Source organism: Hippocampus zosterae, chromosome 1 (genome assembly GCF_025434085.1).
Source record: "Hippocampus zosterae strain Florida chromosome 1, ASM2543408v3, whole genome shotgun sequence".
Lineage (NCBI taxonomy): Eukaryota > Metazoa > Chordata > Actinopteri > Syngnathiformes > Syngnathidae > Hippocampus > Hippocampus zosterae.
This window is the reverse complement of record NC_067451.1, coordinates 40,119,975-40,139,869: the sequence shown is the minus strand read 5'-3', so window position 1 is coordinate 40,139,869 and position 19,895 is coordinate 40,119,975. Positions and strand designations below refer to the sequence as shown.

The following is a 19,895-nucleotide window of genomic DNA, read 5'->3' as shown; positions in this document are numbered from 1 at the left end:
TCTGGAAAACTTTTCTAAATCTTTAACAGCACAGTCTGTGGAACTTGGTTTTGGTGCCATATGTTTATTTCAGTGCAGTATTTGTTTTATTCGATTGCAGTTAATTTAAATTAGTTAGTACAGGTAGCCTAATGAAAGTGGGCCAGGCACTTCCAGCATTTACGCTAAGCCCGGTGTATTTACACTGTTTATTCTTGTGCTGATTCAATTGTACACCGTTTCAATGAAAAAACAAACAAACGTTTGCAATGAAATTATAGCAGAATTCAGCTTTGTTGGTACATTTGGTCAAGACAATATTGTGTTACTCTATTTTAATTTTACATTGTTATCTGCCTGACAAATGGTTTGCCCGAATCTATTAGTCTGACCAGCAAATGTTTGATGAAATGAATTTTTGTATTTTTGAGGAAGAAAATAATATTCCTTTGGCTCAGTACTTTTTGAGCCAAAATAAGTGCTGCCATAATATTGTGCTTACTTGTCTGGCTGACTTCTTCTCACTTTCCATTGTAGATGTTTACTGGTGGTGATAATGTCACAAAGAAGAACCAGACTGAGCCCTGAATCTGAGGCTGCTCCTTTTATCTGGAGTCAACAAGCCTTGTTTGAAAGCCCAGTGGATCAATGATTATAAAGGTATGCTATCAATCTACCTGCTATCTAATTCTTATGGCTACCGCAAGCACATGACAAGAGCTGCAACCAAAGCCTGTCACAGTGACAGATTTTATTCGTACATTGTATTTACCCCAAAAATGTCACAAGAAACAATAGCATGTTTTTTTATGCCATTGATCATATTGGAGCAAAAATAATTATTGAGAATATTGTATTGCCATGTAGAACTAGGAATATCTTGGAATGAAAAAATAGAAATAGAAATTATTCGGCTTCTGTTAAAATATTGTGCTTCACCAAATATCACAATTCATAAAAACGCATACTATCCGTAATAGTCGAGGAAAATTAGATGCCTTTAAACTTCCTTCATAATGCTTATTTCACCTGATTGAAGAAGGCTGTGGTAGCTGTTTGACAAATCCACATTTTTATCAGCAATTTGTACTGCCCATCAAAAGTCTCTACTTAGTTGAAAACAACGAATGGTCACCGGAATTATTTTTCAGTCATTACATTGTTTTAGTCTGAAAGAGTATGTTTCGGGTGTTGTCTTTATTATTTGAACTCAGTCATGTCTGTTGTCCTGAAATTGTTAGCTATAAGAGCTGTACAGTGGTAACTACCATAAAGAGCCGGCTTGTGCTGTGTATGAAGTTTAATTTATTCAAAAGTCATGTAACTATGGCATATTTCTGACACTCTATGGTTGCTATAATGTTGATTTTCATGATTTCAGTCATGCCCTCATACTTCTTCAGTTACTGTAGAATACTTTTTAGAATATTTCTGATACTGTAATGTTGCTGAAAAACCAGAGTGTGATCAGGTGAAATGACTTTTGTCTGGACCTAACACTGGAGAGCCTGTGTTCGAATGTCCCCATATTGATGTTCCACAGAGCCGAACAGTGTTAACTTTCTATAGTGTGGTATATTAATCCCAAACCCTCCTGTGAGAGATGTTCAATGAGAAATAATGTTTATTGATTTCTTAACTGGTCAGAATGAAGAACGCTGAATATTTTGACACCGTAATGGTGTTATGTTGCAGACACCAAGTGACGGGATCTTGACTGAACCTTCTGGAGACCAAGAAGGGAGTGAGAGAGCCACTTCATCCTTACAACAGGTTACTACTTCTTATCATGATATACTAGGTTTGAGTTTTCAGCTTTCTTTGACAAACACAGGAGAAGTTATAAATCAGAAACATGGACTCTCCATGATTTCAGTCGTCATGTCCTCATATTTCTTTAGACCTGAAAAACCGGAGTGTGTTTCAGGTGACATGATTTTTGTCTGGACCTAATTCTGGAGAGCCTGTTTTCGAATGTCCCCATATTGCTGTTACACAGAGCTGAACAGTGTTAACTTTCTATAGTGTCTTATATTAATCCCAAACCCTCCTGTGAGCGATGTTCAATGAAAAACAATGTTTATTCATTTATTAACTAATCAGGATGAATAAATTTGAATATTTCTGACACTGCACTGTTGCTATGTTGCAGACATTAAGTGTTCCGATCCTGATGAAACCTTCTGAAGATCAAGAAAGGAGTGGAAGATCCACTTCTTCCTTAAACAGGTTACTACGTCTTATCATTATGTATTAGGTTTCAGTTTTCAGCTTTCTTTGACAAACACAGGAGAAGTTATAAATCAGAAACATAGACTCTCCATGATTTCAGTCGTCATGTCCTCATATTTCTTTAGACCTGAAAAACCTGAGTGTGTTTCAGGTGTCATGACTTTTGTCTTAACCTAACTCTGGAGATGCTGTGGCTGAATGTCCCCATATTGCTCTTCCACAGAGCTGAACAGTGTTAACTTTCTATAGTGTGGTACATTATTCCCAAACTCTCCTGTGAGCAATGTTCAATGAGAAATAATGTGTATTCATTTCTTAACTGGTTAGAATGAAGAATGCTGAGTATGTTGACACCGTAATGTTGTTATGTTGCAGACACCAAATGACAGGTACCTGACTGAACCCTCTGGAGACCAAGAATGGAGTGAGAGATCCACTACATCCTTACAACAGGTTATTACTTCTTATCATGATATACTAGGTTTGAGTATTCAGCTTTCTTTGACAAACACAGGAGAAGTTATAAATCACAAACATAGACTCTCCATGATTTCAGTCGTCATGTCCTCATATTTCTTCAGACCTGAAAAAACCTGAGTGTGTTTCAGGTGACATGACTTTTGTCTTAACCTAACTCTGGAGAGCCTGTGTTCGAATGTCCCCATATTGCTGTTCCACAGAACTGAACAGTGTTAACTTTCTATCGTGTGGTATATTCATCCCAAACCCTCCCGTGAGCAATGTTCAATGATAATTAATATTTATTCCTTTCTTAACTGGTCAGAATGAAGAATGCTGAAACTTTTGACACCGTAATGTTGTTATGTTGCAGACATCAAGTGACAGGTACCTGACTGAACCCTCTGGAAACCAAGAATGGAGTGAGAGATCCACTTCATCCTTACAACAGGTTACTACTTCTTATCATGATAGACTAGGTTTGAATTTTCAATGTTCTTTGACAAACACAGGAGAAGTTATAAATCAGAAACATGGACTCTCCATGATTTCAGTCGTCATGTCCTCATATTTCTTTAGACCTGAAAAACCCGAGTGTGTTTCAGGTGACATGACTTTTGCCTTAACCTAACTCTGGAGAGCCTGTGTTCGAATGTCCCCATATTGCTGTTCCACAGAACTGAACAGTGTTAACTTTCTATCGTGTGGTATATTCATCCCAAACTCTCCCGTGAGCAATGTTCAATGATAATTAATATTTATTCATTTCTTAACTAGTCAAAATGAAGAATGCTGAAACTTTTGACACCGTAATGTTGTTATGTTGCAGACATCAAGTGACAGGTACCTGACTGAACCCTCTGGAAACCAAGAATGGAGTGAGAGATCCACTTCATCCTTACAACAGGTTACTATTTCTTATCATGATATACTAGGTTTGAATTTTCAATGTTCTTTGACAAACACAGGAGAAGTTATAAGTCAGAAACATGGACTCTCCATGATTTCAGTCGTCATGTCCTCATATTTCTTTAGACCTGAAAAACCCGAGTGTGTTTCAGGTGACATGACTTTTGCCTTAACCTAACTCTGGAGAGCCTGTGTTCGAATGTCCCCATATTGCTGTTACTCAGAGCTGAACAGTGTTAACTTACTATAGTGTGGTACATTATTCCCGAACTCTCCTGTGAGCAATGTTCAATGAGAAATAATGTTTATTCATTTCTTAACTGGTCAGAATGAAGAATGCTGAAACTTTTGACACCGTAATGTTGTTATGTTGCAGACATCAAGTGACAGGTACCTGACTGAACCCTCTGGAAACCAAGAATGGAGTGAGAGATCCACTTCATCCTTACAACAGGTTACTACTTCTTATCATGATATACTAGGTTTGAATTTTCAATGTTCTTTGACAAACACAGGAGAAGTTATAAATCAGAAACATGGACTCTCCATGATTTCAGTCGTCATGTCCTCATATTTCTTTAGACCTGAAAAACCCGAGTGTGTTTCAGGTGACATGACTTTTGCCTTAACCTAACTCTGGAGAGCCTGTGTTCGAATGTCCCCATATCGCTGTTCCACAGAACTGAACAGTGTTAACTTTCTATAGTGTGGTATATTCATCCCAAACTCTCCCGTGAGCAATGTTCAATGATAATTAATGTTTATTCATTTCTTAACTGGTCAGAATGAAGAATGCTAAATATGTTGACACCGTAATGTTATGTTGCAGACACCAACTGACCTGACTGAACCCTCTGGAGACCATGAATGGAGTGAGAGATCCACTTCATTCTTACAACAGGTTATTACTTCTTATCATGATATACTAGGTTTGAGTATTCAGCTTTCTTTGACAAACACAGGAGAAGTTATAAATCAGAAACATGGACTCTCCATGATTTCAGTCGTCATGTCCTCATATTTCTTTAGACCTGAAAAACCCGAGTGTGTTTCAGGTGACATGACTTTTGCCTTAACCTAACTCTGGAGAGCCTGTGTTCGAATGTCCCCATATTGCTGTTACTCAGAGCTGAACAGTGTTAACTTACTATAGTGTGGTACATTATTCCCGAACTCTCCTGTGAGCAATGTTCAATGAGAAATAATGTTTATTCATTTCTTAACTGGTCAGAATGAAGAATGCTGAAACTTTTGACACCGTAATGTTGTTATTTTGCAGACATCAAGTGACAGGTACCTGACTGAACCCTCTGGAAACCAAGAATGGAGTGAGAGATCCACTTCATCCTTACAACAGGTTACTACTTCTTATCATGATATACTAGGTTTGAATTTTCAATGTTCTTTGACAAACACAGGAGAAGTTATAAATCAGAAACATGGACTCTCCATGATTTCAGTCGTCATGTCCTCATATTTCTTTAGACCTGAAAAACCCGAGTGTGTTTCAGGTGACATGACTTTTGCCTTAACCTAACTCTGGAGAGCCTGTGTTCGAATGTCCCCATATCGCTGTTCCACAGAACTGAACAGTGTTAACTTTCTATAGTGTGGTATATTCATCCCAAACTCTCCCGTGAGCAATGTTCAATGATAATTAATGTTTATTCATTTCTTAACTGGTCAGAATGAAGAATGCTGAATATGTTGACACCGTAATGTTATGTTGCAGACACCAACTGACCTGACTGAACCCTCTGGAGACCATGAATGGAGTGAGAGATCCACTTCATTCTTACAACAGGTTATTACTTCTTATCATGATATACTAGGTTTGAGTATTCAGCTTTCTTTGACAAACACAGGAGAAGTTATAAATCAGAAACATGGACTCTCCATGATTTCAGTCGTCATGTCCTCATATTTCTTTAGACCTGAAAAACCCGAGTGTGTTTCAGGTGACATGACTTTTGCCTTAACCTAACTCTGGAGAGCCTGTGTTCGAATGTCCCCATATTGCTGTTCCACAGAACTGAACAGTGTTAACTTTCTATCGTTTGGTATATTCATCCCAAACTCTCCCGTGAGCAATGTTCAATGATAATTAATATTTATTCATTTCTTAACTAGTCAAAATGAAGAATGCTGAAACTTTTGACACCGTAATGTTGTTATGTTGCAGACATCAAGTGACAGGTACCTGACTGAACCCTCTGGAAACCAAGAATGGAGTGAGAGATCCACTTCATCCTTACAACAGGTTACTATTTCTTATCATGATATACTAGGTTTGAATTTTCAATGTTCTTTGACAAACACAGGAGAAGTTATAAGTCAGAAACATGGACTCTCCATGATTTCAGTCGTCATGTCCTCATATTTCTTTAGACCTGAAAAACCCGAGTGTGTTTCAGGTGACATGACTTTTGCCTTAACCTAACTCTGGAGAGCCTGTGTTCGAATGTCCCCATATTGCTGTTACTCAGAGCTGAACAGTGTTAACTTACTATAGTGTGGTACATTATTCCCGAACTCTCCTGTGAGCAATGTTCAATGAGAAATAATGTTTATTCATTTCTTAACTGGTCAGAATGAAGAATGCTGAAACTTTTGACACCGTAATGTTGTTATTTTGCAGACATCAAGTGACAGGTACCTGACTGAACCCTCTGGAAACCAAGAATGGAGTGAGAGATCCACTTCATCCTTACAACAGGTTACTACTTCTTATCATGATATACTAGGTTTGAATTTTCAATGTTCTTTGACAAACACAGGAGAAGTTATAAATCAGAAACATGGACTCTCCATGATTTCAGTCGTCATGTCCTCATATTTCTTTAGACCTGAAAAACCCGAGTGTGTTTCAGGTGACATGACTTTTGCCTTAACCTAACTCTGGAGAGCCTGTGTTCGAATGTCCCCATATCGCTGTTCCACAGAACTGAACAGTGTTAACTTTCTATAGTGTGGTATATTCATCCCAAACTCTCCCGTGAGCAATGTTCAATGATAATTAATGTTTATTCATTTCTTAACTGGTCAGAATGAAGAATGCTGAATATGTTGACACCGTAATGTTATGTTGCAGACACCAACTGACCTGACTGAACCCTCTGGAGACCATGAATGGAGTGAGAGATCCACTTCATTCTTACAACAGGTTATTACTTCTTATCATGTATTACTAGGTTTGAGTATTCAGCTTTCTTTGACAAACACAGGAGAAGTTATAAATCAGAAACATGGACTCTCCATGATTTCAGTCGTCATGTCCTCATATTTCTTTAGACCTGAAAAACCCGAGTGTGTTTCAGGTGACATGACTTTTGCCTTAACCTAACTCTGGAGAGCCTGTGTTCGAATGTCCCCATATTGCTGTTCCACAGAACTGAACAGTGTTAACTTTCTATAGTGTGGTATATTCATCCCAAACTCTCCCGTGAGCAATGTTCAATGATAATTAATATTTATTCATTTCTTAACTGGTCAGAATGAAGAATGCTGAATATTTTGACACCGTAATGTTATGTTGCAGACACCAAGTGACCTGACTGAACCCTCTGGAAACCAAGAATGGAGTGAGAGATCCACTTCATCCTTACAACAGGTTACTATTTCTTATCATGATATACTAGGTTTGAATTTTCAATGTTCTTTGACAAACACAGGAGAAGTTATAAGTCAGAAACATGGACTCTCCATGATTTCAGTCGTCATGTCCTCATATTTCTTTAGACCTGAAAAACCCGAGTGTGTTTCAGGTGACATGACTTTTGCCTTAACCTAACTCTGGAGAGCCTGTGTTCGAATGTCCCCATATTGCTGTTACTCAGAGCTGAACAGTGTTAACTTACTATAGTGTGGTACATTATTCCCGAACTCTCCTGTGAGCAATGTTCAATGAGAAATAATGTTTATTCATTTCTTAACTGGTCAGAATGAAGAATGCTGAAACTTTTGACACCGTAATGTTGTTATGTTGCAGACATCAAGTGACAGGTACCTGACTGAACCCTCTGGAAACCAAGAATGGAGTGAGAGATCCACTTCATCCTTACAACAGGTTACTACTTCTTATCATGATATACTAGGTTTGAATTTTCAATGTTCTTTGACAAACACAGGAGAAGTTATAAATCAGAAACATGGACTCTCCATGATTTCAGTCGTCATGTCCTCATATTTCTTTAGACCTGAAAAACCCGAGTGTGTTTCAGGTGACATGACTTTTGCCTTAACCTAACTCTGGAGAGCCTGTGTTCGAATGTCCCCATATCGCTGTTCCACAGAACTGAACAGTGTTAACTTTCTATAGTGTGGTATATTCATCCCAAACTCTCCCGTGAGCAATGTTCAATGATAATTAATGTTTATTCATTTCTTAACTGGTCAGAATGAAGAATGCTAAATATGTTGACACCGTAATGTTATGTTGCAGACACCAACTGACCTGACTGAACCCTCTGGAGACCATGAATGGAGTGAGAGATCCACTTCATTCTTACAACAGGTTATTACTTCTTATCATGATATACTAGGTTTGAGTATTCAGCTTTCTTTGACAAACACAGGAGAAGTTATAAATCAGAAACATGGACTCTCCATGATTTCAGTCGTCATGTCCTCATATTTCTTTAGACCTGAAAAACCCGAGTGTGTTTCAGGTGACATGACTTTTGCCTTAACCTAACTCTGGAGAGCCTGTGTTCGAATGTCCCCATATTGCTGTTACTCAGAGCTGAACAGTGTTAACTTACTATAGTGTGGTACATTATTCCCGAACTCTCCTGTGAGCAATGTTCAATGAGAAATAATGTTTATTCATTTCTTAACTGGTCAGAATGAAGAATGCTGAAACTTTTGACACCGTAATGTTGTTATTTTGCAGACATCAAGTGACAGGTACCTGACTGAACCCTCTGGAAACCAAGAATGGAGTGAGAGATCCACTTCATCCTTACAACAGGTTACTACTTCTTATCATGATATACTAGGTTTGAATTTTCAATGTTCTTTGACAAACACAGGAGAAGTTATAAATCAGAAACATGGACTCTCCATGATTTCAGTCGTCATGTCCTCATATTTCTTTAGACCTGAAAAACCCGAGTGTGTTTCAGGTGACATGACTTTTGCCTTAACCTAACTCTGGAGAGCCTGTGTTCGAATGTCCCCATATCGCTGTTCCACAGAACTGAACAGTGTTAACTTTCTATAGTGTGGTATATTCATCCCAAACTCTCCCGTGAGCAATGTTCAATGATAATTAATGTTTATTCATTTCTTAACTGGTCAGAATGAAGAATGCTGAATATGTTGACACCGTAATGTTATGTTGCAGACACCAACTGACCTGACTGAACCCTCTGGAGACCATGAATGGAGTGAGAGATCCACTTCATTCTTACAACAGGTTATTACTTCTTATCATGATATACTAGGTTTGAGTATTCAGCTTTCTTTGACAAACACAGGAGAAGTTATAAATCAGAAACATGGACTCTCCATGATTTCAGTCGTCATGTCCTCATATTTCTTTAGACCTGAAAAACCCGAGTGTGTTTCAGGTGACATGACTTTTGCCTTAACCTAACTCTGGAGAGCCTGTGTTCGAATGTCCCCATATTGCTGTTCCACAGAACTGAACAGTGTTAACTTTCTATCGTTTGGTATATTCATCCCAAACTCTCCCGTGAGCAATGTTCAATGATAATTAATATTTATTCATTTCTTAACTAGTCAAAATGAAGAATGCTGAAACTTTTGACACCGTAATGTTGTTATGTTGCAGACATCAAGTGACAGGTACCTGACTGAACCCTCTGGAAACCAAGAATGGAGTGAGAGATCCACTTCATCCTTACAACAGGTTACTATTTCTTATCATGATATACTAGGTTTGAATTTTCAATGTTCTTTGACAAACACAGGAGAAGTTATAAGTCAGAAACATGGACTCTCCATGATTTCAGTCGTCATGTCCTCATATTTCTTTAGACCTGAAAAACCCGAGTGTGTTTCAGGTGACATGACTTTTGCCTTAACCTAACTCTGGAGAGCCTGTGTTCGAATGTCCCCATATTGCTGTTACTCAGAGCTGAACAGTGTTAACTTACTATAGTGTGGTACATTATTCCCGAACTCTCCTGTGAGCAATGTTCAATGAGAAATAATGTTTATTCATTTCTTAACTGGTCAGAATGAAGAATGCTGAAACTTTTGACACCGTAATGTTGTTATTTTGCAGACATCAAGTGACAGGTACCTGACTGAACCCTCTGGAAACCAAGAATGGAGTGAGAGATCCACTTCATCCTTACAACAGGTTACTACTTCTTATCATGATATACTAGGTTTGAATTTTCAATGTTCTTTGACAAACACAGGAGAAGTTATAAATCAGAAACATGGACTCTCCATGATTTCAGTCGTCATGTCCTCATATTTCTTTAGACCTGAAAAACCCGAGTGTGTTTCAGGTGACATGACTTTTGCCTTAACCTAACTCTGGAGAGCCTGTGTTCGAATGTCCCCATATCGCTGTTCCACAGAACTGAACAGTGTTAACTTTCTATAGTGTGGTATATTCATCCCAAACTCTCCCGTGAGCAATGTTCAATGATAATTAATGTTTATTCATTTCTTAACTGGTCAGAATGAAGAATGCTGAATATGTTGACACCGTAATGTTATGTTGCAGACACCAACTGACCTGACTGAACCCTCTGGAGACCATGAATGGAGTGAGAGATCCACTTCATTCTTACAACAGGTTATTACTTCTTATCATGTATTACTAGGTTTGAGTATTCAGCTTTCTTTGACAAACACAGGAGAAGTTATAAATCAGAAACATGGACTCTCCATGATTTCAGTCGTCATGTCCTCATATTTCTTTAGACCTGAAAAACCCGAGTGTGTTTCAGGTGACATGACTTTTGCCTTAACCTAACTCTGGAGAGCCTGTGTTCGAATGTCCCCATATTGCTGTTCCACAGAACTGAACAGTGTTAACTTTCTATAGTGTGGTATATTCATCCCAAACTCTCCCGTGAGCAATGTTCAATGATAATTAATATTTATTCATTTCTTAACTGGTCAGAATGAAGAATGCTGAATATTTTGACACCGTAATGTTATGTTGCAGACACCAAGTGACCTGACTGAACCCTCTGGAGACCATGAATGGAGTGAGAGATCCACTTCATTCTTACAACAGGTTACTACTTCTTGTCATGATATACTAGGTTTGAATTTTCAGCTTTCTTTGAAAAACACAGGAGAAGTTATAAATCAGAAACATGGACTCTCCATGATTTCAGTCGTCATGTCCTCATATTTCTTTAGACCTGAAAAACCTGAGTGTGTTTCAGGTGTCATGACTTTTGTCTTAACCTAACTCTGGAGAGCCTGTGTTCGAATGTCCCCATATTGCTGTTACTCAGAGCTGAACAGTGTTAACTTACTATAGTGTGGTACATTATTCCCGAACTCTCCTGTGAGCAATGTTCAATGAGAAATAATGTTTATTCATTTCTTAACTGGTCAGAATGAAGAATGCTGAAACTTTTGACACCGTAATGTTGTTATGTTGCAGACATCAAGTGACAGGTACCTGACTGAACCCTCTGGAAACTAAGAATGGAGTGAGAGATCCACTTCATCCTTACAACAGGTTACTACTTCTTATCATGATATACTAGGTTTGAGTTTTCAGCTTTCTTTGACAAACACAGGAGAAGTTATAAATCAGAAACATGGACTCTCCATGATTTCAGTCGTCATGTCCTCATATTTCTTCAGACCTGAAAAACCTGAGTGTGTTTCAGGTGTCATGACGTTTGTCTTAACCTAACTCTGGAGAGCCTGTGTTCGATTGTCCCCATATTGCTGTTACTCAGAGCTGAACAGTGTTAACTTACTATAGTGTGGTACATTATTCCCAAACTCTCCTGTGAGCAATGTTCAATGAGAAATAATGTTTATTCATTTCTTAACTGGTCAGAATGAAGAATGCTGAAACTTTTGACACCGTAATGTTGTTATGTTGCAGACATCAAGTGACAGGTACCTGACTGAACCCTCTGGAAACCAAGAATGGAGTGAGAGATCCACTTCATCTTTACAACAGGTTACTACTTCTTATCATGATATACTAGGTTTGAGTTTTCAGCTTTCTTTGACAAACACAGGAGAAGTTATAAATCAGAAACATGGACTCTCCATGATTTCAGTCGTCATGTCCTCATATTTCTTCAGACCTGAAAAACCTGAGTGTGTTTCAGGTGACATGACTTTTGTCTTAACCTAACTCTGGAGAGCCTGTGTTCGAATGTCCCCATATTGCTGTTCCACAAAACTGAACAGTGTTAACTTTCTATAGTGTGGTATATTCAACCCAAACTCTCCCGTGAGCAATGTTCAATGATAATTAATGTTTATTAATTTCTTAACTGGTCAGAATGAAGAATGCTGAATATTTTGACACCGTAATGTTATGTTCCAGACACCAAGTGACCTGACTGAACCCTCTGGAGACCATGAATGGAATGAGAGATAAATTCTCAGAATTCTCAAATTTTCAGAATTCTCATTATTTCCTGGAATATCTTGATTATTTTATTTTTCCATTTTTAATAAATAATGCCTTCTTTTACAGGTGGGAATAAGAGACACACGTGGACAGATGATGAAGTGAAGGCTGTTGAGCGACATATGTTTGATTTCATAACAAGCCATAAAGTTTCAGGTAAAACGAGCTGTGAGTCCTGTCTCCACGCAGAGCCAGCAGCTCTGAAAGACAGAGGCTGGGTGTCCATCAAAAACTACATCCACAACAGGATATAACTGCATTAAAAAGGGAAATGAATGGCTAGTCCATTGAAATGCGAGCACGTCTGGGTACATTTCAGTTCAAGTTAACTAAAGCAATAGCAATGGTGCATTTAGGGTGGGATGGTCAATTATGGATTTCATATTTGTTGTTTAATACTGTGTTTCACGTTTGTTGTTTCATGATCTTCAAGAGCAATTTGGAAAATCCTTGAAGATGTATGAACATGTAAATTATACTGTATATCAGGCATGTCCCGATCTGGGCCCGGAGGGCCACTGTCGTGCCTGTTTTCCAGCTCTCCCGGCTGCATCACACCTGTTTCAGATGATCAGTTCATCAGTCAGCTCTGATGCAGCATTAGAACATCCTGGGAGAGCTGGAAAACAAAAAGACAGCGGCCCTTGAGGACCGACCTTGGACACCCCTGCTGTATATAAACGTACGTACGATATACAAACTTCTCACAAAAGATAGGCTTATTAGGTTTGAGGTGATATTTCGGAAAAACCCTGAAACATTTGAATTCATCCTATTTCAAGAATTTCAATACTTTTATAAAAGTTGCTTTTGTCTAACGGTAGCTAAAGAAGTTGCTACACACATGGCACAATATATGGCCAGATTCATTAAAAATTCTTCATCGCAGTATTCACATTTTGACATAATCTTCTTCAGTTCAAACAACCCTCATCTATTGCAGTGCTTTGTGTCATGGAGAGGAGGTGGCATGTTTTCTGTGTTCATAATTTCATATTTGTCAGCAATTAAAAAATAAGAAAGTGGACTGACCGCATATTTAACCGTCTCTTCTTCTTCACAGCTTATTTTACTATCTTGTATTGTTAATGTGAATATTTGAGGGATGACGGGTGTAACGACTGTTTGGCACATTCGCCTCACAGTTCAGCAATTGATATTTGAATGTTTGAATCTGGGCTTCCTTCCTTTGTAGAGTTCTCCCCATGCCCGAGCATGACAATTGGACACATGTGCCTAACATATACTGTTGGTATGTAACATGAGTCAATTTAAAAATACACACTTTACTCTTAGCTGGTCTTCATAAGTCATATATACTTGAAAATGATGTGTATCTAGGGGGCTCAAAATTCACAAAAACATGAAATGGTAGTGTGTTTGAGGTGACTGTCTCCATAATACACAAAAACCTGTCAATGTCCTCATATGTAGTAGTTTTGTCATAAATCAAAAAAAAATTACGTCCTAGCCAAAATCTGAGTAGATGGCTGTCTTCCTGATTTTTTTTCATGGTTACCATATTTTTTTGGAGCCTGTAGGACCACGGGAAAGGCATGTACCCATATGTCGGGTGAACAAACGGACGTCCTGAAAATGCACCAAAACACGTATGTGTGTGTGTGTGTGTGTGTGTGTGCGCGTGTGTGCGCGTGCGTGCGCGCGTTTGCGTGCGCGCGTTTGCGTGCGTGTGCGCGCGCGTGCGCCGGTAAGGGTAGATGCCGTGAGGTTAGTTGATCGAAAAGTAGATCTTCGGTCCAAAAAGTTTGGGCACCCCTGGTTTAGGGAGTTAATGGCTCGAGGGAAGAAGCTGTTTAAGTGTCTGCTGGATTTGGTGCCCATGGATCTGTAGCGCCTGCCTGAGGGGAGTAGCTGAAAAAGGTGGTGGGCAGGGTGCGGGGGTATCAGTCGGATTTTCCGTGCCCTTTTCTTAGTTCTTGCGGTGTGCAACTCCTCAAGAATGGGTAGGGTGGTGCCAATGATTTTTTCCAACGTCCTAACTGACCGTTGCAGTCGGATTTTGTCCTTTTTTTGTGGTGGCCCCAAACCAAACCGTGATGGAAGAACACGGGATTGATTCGATGACTGCCGTGTCGACCTGACGTAGCACCTCCTGTGGCAGGCCATGCTTCCTCAGCAGCCTCAGGAAATACATCCTCTACTGGGCCCTTTTCGGGATGGAGATGGTGTTGACTTCCCACTTCATGTCCTGGGAGACTGTGATTCCCAGGAACTTGAAGGTCTCGACGGTTGACACAGTTGGATAGTGTGAGGGGCAACTGTGGAGAAGAATGTTTCCTGAAGTCCACGATCATCTCTACAGTCTTGAGCGTGTTCAGCCCGAGGTTGTGTCGGCTGCACCAGAGCTCCAGCTGCTCCACTTGTTGTCGGTACGCAGATTCTCCGCCGTCTTTGATGAGACCGATGACCGTGGTGTCGTCTGTGAACTTTATGAGTTTGACAGCTGGACTTGTTGAGGTGCAATCGTTTGTGTAGAGGTAGAAGAGCAGTGGAGAGAGGACACATCCCTGTGGGGCTCCAGTGCTCGTGGTGCGTTTAAAGTTTGCTTTTAAAAAAAAAATAAAACCACAGCGCTCCTTTTTATCAACAAATACAAGCAAGTCTTTGTCCATCACCGTGCCTTCTCTTATTCTGTTCAACTCGAGAGGCGTTCATGACCGCCTCCGAAAAACGCATTGGCATTTCCTTGATCATCGTGCCACGACTACTACGATCAGATATCAGTCGAAGTTATTTATTCCTTTGTTGCGTACAGTAATCCATTGTTTATCGCGGTTAATGGATACCAAAACCACCTGCGATAAACGAAAATCTGCGAAATAGCGACCAATTAACATATTAATTACATATTAAACAAAAATTGCCCCACGTGGGCCTTTGCCTTGAGCGGAGCGCACTCTCACACACACACACACACACACACACACACACACACACACACACACACACACACACACACACACACATAAACACTAGGGATGTGAATCTCAGCACTGAGGACGATTCGATACACATCACGATCCACTGCCAGCGATGCGATACTTAAACGATACAGGGAATTTTCCGGCGATACGATGTGATACGTTTCACCGTCGTCGCGATGCGATACGATTCGATACACATTAAGTTCAAATCAATCCGATCCGATACGATACAATGCAATTTGTTGCGATATTGTGCAATTAAACATGATGCAAATAAGCAAAGAAAAAAAGCTTTTAAAAAGATGGAATTCAGTATGGTATTACAAAAAGGATACCACTTTATTCCTTATAAACAGTAGAACTTGTAAAACAACTTATTTAAGCCCTTTCACAATTGGGTTTTGTGCAAAGAAAATGTAAACAATTTGGAACCTGAGACTCACAGCTGTTGCTATAGTGTAAACACAAACAGACTATTCTCACTGAGTGTCTTATATGAAATATAATAATAATATATATATGTATATGAATCTATAGCGCAAGATGTCCACCCATCCACTGTAAGTTAGGGATGTGAATCTCAGCACTGAGGACGATTCGATACACATCTCGATGCACTGCCAGCGATGCGATACTTAAACGATACATGGAATTTTCTGGCGATACGATGCGATACGTTTCACAGTCGTCACGATGCGATACGATGCGATACACATTAAGTTCAAATCAATGCGATCCGATACGATACAATGCAATTTGTTGCGATATTGTGCAATTAAACATGATGCAAATAAGCAAAGAAAAAAAGCTTTTAAAAAGATGGAATTCAGTATGGTATTACAAAACGGATACCACTTTATTCCTTATAAACAGTAGAACTTGTAAAACAACTTATTTAAGCCCTTTCACAATTGGGTTTTGTGCAAAGAAAATGTAAACAATTTGGCACCTGAGACTCACAGCTGTTGCTATAGTGTAAACACAAACAGACTATTCTCACCGAGTATCTTATATGAAATATAATAATAATATATATACATGAATCTATAGCGCAAGATGTCCACCCATCCACTGTAAGTGCAACTCTTTGTGCACTGTTCAGCGACACAGTAATCTCACTTCTTACTTTGTTGTACACATCGGGAATATGTAAGTGAACACAGACCTGTCTGGTATTTTATACCAGGGTTCCAAAACGTGCACGAGCTGTCTGAAACCCTCGTTGTCCACCACGCTAAGGCTGGAGGTCTTTGCTTATGAAATAAGCAGTGACCTTAGTTATAGCCATTGCGCGGTCACAGTGAGTTGCAAGGGGACTCCCAAAATAAGAGGCAAGTTTTTTCTGATCCTGACCTGGTTTACCAAGAGTTTCTCCGGTGTCCGACGAGGAACTGGGCGTGGAAGCGGGAGACAAGGGGAGGGAAACTTGTCGGTGATCTGGTGCCATCATTTTAAGTGGGTCTGCATATTTAGATTTGAATGTTGCGGCTGCATTAAATATAGTAGTTTCCTCGCCTCCCCTTGCGCTAACTTCCATAATGTTTCGCTAGTTGTGTACTGGACTGTATGTGACACACGGCTACCGTCCGTATTCAACACAAAACGCAAAGCAATGATGGTGCATTCATTGCGCCTAGGAAAGGGCAGATAGGTGACGTTTAACATGAATAAAACGGCGCTTGAATCGGATTTTACCAATACCCATCAATGCATCGTGATGAATCGCGATTTCACCCGTCAATCGCGTCGTACCCAGTGAATGAGCCGATGCACTCGGATCGCGCACGTGCGCATCGATGTATCGATTAATATCGATTATTTTCCACACCCTTAATAAACACAGGCCAGCGATCCCGAGGGCGTGCAGCAGTGTTTATGAAGAGTCAATTATGGTTGTTTAGACAATTAAGGATGGAGAGACCTGCTTTTGTTCTTATCAGTTTCTCTCTGTCTCTCTCTCTCTTTCAGCAACACACATACGTCATTCTTGCTTGGCTCTCGACGAAGGCGGATGCTTTTTGCTTTCTGCAATGTCCCCCACCCCACCCCACCCATTCCTGCTCGCGACTCAGTCCTTGTGCTGTCTTATGTCTGACTTTTCCTAGCCTCCTGTCGTATTTTCATCCTAAAAACAAACATGGAATTGGTTGGCTGGTCTCTCGATGCCATTGACAACATTTTCTCGATGAGAAGAGCAGGCAGTGGGGAGCCTACTTGCCCCTCTGGGACTTTTGCTGCTGGGTACACCCTAGATCCTTGGAGGAAGCGGAGAATGGTGTGCCTGTCAACACTGTCCGTTGAGGATTTGGACGACATCTTCATTTTGGGCCTTCCGATAACCGGTATGCTGCTGTTTGGTGTGAGCAGTTTCCTGATCTATCGAAAATTCAACCGACGGGAGCGGCTCTATTGGACGAGGCTGCCGGTCTAAGGATGGCAAAACGCGGATGTCCAACACTCAGACTCAGACTGTGCTCAACCACAAACTGTTGCGGGTTTCACAGCAGGATGGTCATCAACTTGGAGAAAACTGGAATTCCTGGGTAAATACTGACTGAAATCATGGATTTGGCTGATCGACGCCACTAAAGAGACATAAGCCACCGACTCAAGGCTGTCTTAAATTCTTGGGCAGCCTGCTACCAAAACAACGTCTGCTATCTCGACCTTCCCCTGATGAAAATATGCACAGAAGCTCGTCCCCCACCATTACCCCCTCCCTCATACATTCCCTTGATTCACCGTCTTCATTGTTTATGTCTTGTGACCTGTTGTAACTGTCATATGCTTATGCTGGAGTTTTTTTGCCTCACTCAAATTATCCTCAAAATGAGGGTAGCTCGAGTGTGTTTTTTTTCTCCCTCTCTCCCTCCCCTGTGGTTTCTTTCTAACCTTCGGGTTGAGTGAAAGCTGGCGCGTTTTGGCTGCCGCTGCTCAACCCGTATTGTTTTGTGTTTTTTGTTATTGTAAAGTGTCCTTGGGTGTCTAGAAAGGCGCTTATAAATAAAATGTATTATTATTATTATACGGGCGGCCCGGTAGTCCAGTGGTTAGCACGTTGGCTTCACAGTGCAGAGGTACCGGGTTCGATTCCAGCTCCGGCCTCCCTGTGTGGAGTTTGCATGTTCTGCCCGGGCCTGCGTGGGTTTTCTCCGGGTGCTCCGGTTTCCTCCCACATTCCAAAAACATACGTGGCAGGCTGATAGAACACTCTAAATTGTCCCTAGGTGTGAGTGTGAGTGCGAATGGTTGTTTGTTTCTGTGTTCCCTGCGATTGGCTGGCAACCGATTCAGGGTGTCCCCCGCCTACTGCCCGGAGACGGCTGGGATAGGGTCCAGCACCCCCGCGACCCTAGTGAGGATCAAGCGGCTCGGAAGATGAATGAAATGAAAATTATTATTATACACTCACCTGCAAGCACACACACGCTTGTCCCACGTGTACCTTCTGCGCTTGAGCAGAGTGCGCACACACTAGCACGCATAGTAAACAACACTTAGACACTGATTTTTGCGGACCTCAAAAAATAATAATAAATCTTTTTTTATTTTATTTTTTTTTAATTTTTATGAATGTTTGAAAAAAATCCGCGATGCACCAAAGCCGTGATAAACGAATTGCGAAATAGCGAGGGATCACTGTATTCACAAATCACAATATAAATTCTGTAGGGGTGGCTATAGAATTTATTTTGTGATATCCTGGCTGGCTTTTCAGTTTTGATGTATTATTTTCAATTTTCGTATTTTCATTGAAGTAATCATTAGTTTACGTTTTTCGGAGGCGGTCTTCAACGCCTCTTCAGTGGAACGGAAGAAGGCTTCTTAGACAGACAAAGACGTACCTGTATTTGTTGAAACGTTTTTTTTAAAAATGAACACCACGGCGCTCCTTTTTTCGGAGCTGCAACAAACACCTATTTAATAAAGCAGCGACACAGTTCACTGAAAGAACCAACAGCAAGTTATAACATTGGAAGCATGTCTCCAGGAAGGAGTCATCTTGGACTCGACATCTTACCGTAATGACCATACAAAAGACACACCGGATTTTAAGGCGCTCAGTGAGCTTTTAAGAAAATGGAAGACTTTTTGGTGCGCCCTATAGTGCGGAAAATACGGTACTTGTATGCACCATTGTCATGCATGGTTAAAAAACAATGGTGGAAGCAGAGAGATTTGTGTTTTCAAGAAGTCTCAATTTTGAGTTTATCATCCCATAGAAATATCAAGTTACAGTGCATGTTCTGTTCTGTTCAAAAACACTAGCAGGACGTCAAATTACCAAAATAAATAAACATCACAAATAAAAAGTATCAATTGCAGCAGATTCAAGAAAAAGAAAGACCCACTCGTAGGCGTGTCCCAATAATTACTGTATCAACGTATCGCTCGATGAAAAGAAATGGGCATAATAGTTTTGCTGGACTCGATATACACTGCTTCAAACAACGTGTATGCAGAAAAAGTGGTTAAGATTGCACGACTGTCTGTGTCTTATGTGTTGTGATGTATTATTTTGACAATTTATGTTAACTGTGTCATGTTATCAAGTGAGGCACACGTGAGTCCAGCTGCCGTGTTAACGTGGATAACTTTTATTTAGCTTTCCCGAAGCGTGTATACTCTCTCTAGTCACTCTCTCGTCTCCCGCTGTCGACGCCCACCATGACGTAGTCGCACCGCGACTCTATCGTCATGCTGTACACGATTACACCACATCTCCCTTTTCTAGAATCATTGGGTATACTGCCAATGATTCAACTTGAGGATTA

The 19,895-nt window shown here is 40.3% G+C and overlaps 2 long non-coding RNA genes across 6 annotated transcripts; both read left to right on the top strand.

Annotated features, from left to right (window-relative positions):
• The first annotated feature begins 428 nt into the window (after positions 1-428).
• Positions 429-7,400, top strand: LOC127608652 (uncharacterized). Of its 2 annotated transcripts, XR_007964299.1 has the most exons (6): positions 429-639; positions 1,675-1,752; positions 2,132-2,208; positions 2,587-2,664; positions 3,044-3,121; positions 7,190-7,400. It is a non-coding gene; the product is annotated as an uncharacterized LOC127608652 (long non-coding RNA). The 2 variants fall into 2 exon arrangements; XR_007964300.1 differs by lacking the exons at positions 3,044-3,121; positions 7,190-7,400 and adding an exon at positions 3,500-3,788.
• A 516-nt stretch (positions 7,401-7,916) lies between these two features.
• LOC127608665 (uncharacterized) lies at positions 7,917-12,101 on the top strand. Of its 4 annotated transcripts, none has more exons than XR_007964304.1 (4): positions 7,917-8,092; positions 11,180-11,257; positions 11,636-11,713; positions 12,089-12,101. It is a non-coding gene; the product is annotated as an uncharacterized LOC127608665 (long non-coding RNA). The 4 variants fall into 4 exon arrangements; XR_007964306.1 differs by lacking the exon at positions 7,917-8,092 and adding an exon at positions 8,802-8,995; XR_007964305.1 differs by lacking the exon at positions 7,917-8,092 and adding an exon at positions 10,161-10,354.
• Positions 12,102-19,895: the final 7,794 nt, after the last annotated feature.